General features: G+C 46.7%; 1 protein-coding gene across 1 annotated transcript in view; it reads left to right on the plus strand.

The window, feature by feature from the left end:
• The window catches only part of LOC119582278 (neurogenic locus notch homolog protein 1-like), a gene marked incomplete in the record, with an annotated part of 19,828 nt that overhangs the window by 702 nt on the left and 18,445 nt on the right, over positions 1–681 (plus strand).

Below are 681 nucleotides of genomic sequence, written 5' to 3' on the forward strand. Positions count from 1 at the left end.
CCCCATCTGCTTACCAAATGTCTATCTATACTCTTTTTCCATCCTCAAACCCCTTAAACCTTTTTTTTCCTTCCCCTTTGCCCATTTTGTTTACTTTTTAAAAACCGGGAAATGAGCATCTATATTCTGTTTTATCTTTCACTTCTTTTCATTTCTATACATTTACAAATCTTTATTCCATTCCCTTTTGCCCTGCCCCGTTTTGCTTTTTTTTTGCATCTTCCTTCGACAGCGCGTTGTCACAGCACATCCAAGCGCCTAAGCAGAGGAAGGAGCAGGTACAGCGCGAGGAAACTGGGCGAGCGCTGGAGAAAAGGCAGATAGCAGAGGATCAGCTGGGAGGGGAGCAGCTGGGAGAAGATCGAGTGGAAAGAACAAGGGAGGTAACGCGAACCCTTTTGGAAAGGATGGAACAAAAAAAACCAAACCCAAAAAGTACTTCCCCGGCGAGGGGGAAGTCCTTTTCCAATGATAAAAGGAAAGCTTACGAAGGCGGGGGAAACCCCCACCGGAAAAAAAATTTTTTTTCGGGCGCCCAGAAACCCATCGATGAAAGCAGTCGCAGGGGAAAACGAAAAACGAAAGGCGGGGCCACCGACGCTGAGTATTCAGATGAGGGAGGAAACGTTGTGGCGGGGAACGTTTCTGAGTTTCAAAATGGACCAACGTTCGAGGATGCAA

This window comes from Penaeus monodon, chromosome 15, assembly GCF_015228065.2.
Source record: "Penaeus monodon isolate SGIC_2016 chromosome 15, NSTDA_Pmon_1, whole genome shotgun sequence".
Taxonomy (NCBI): domain Eukaryota; kingdom Metazoa; phylum Arthropoda; class Malacostraca; order Decapoda; family Penaeidae; genus Penaeus; species Penaeus monodon.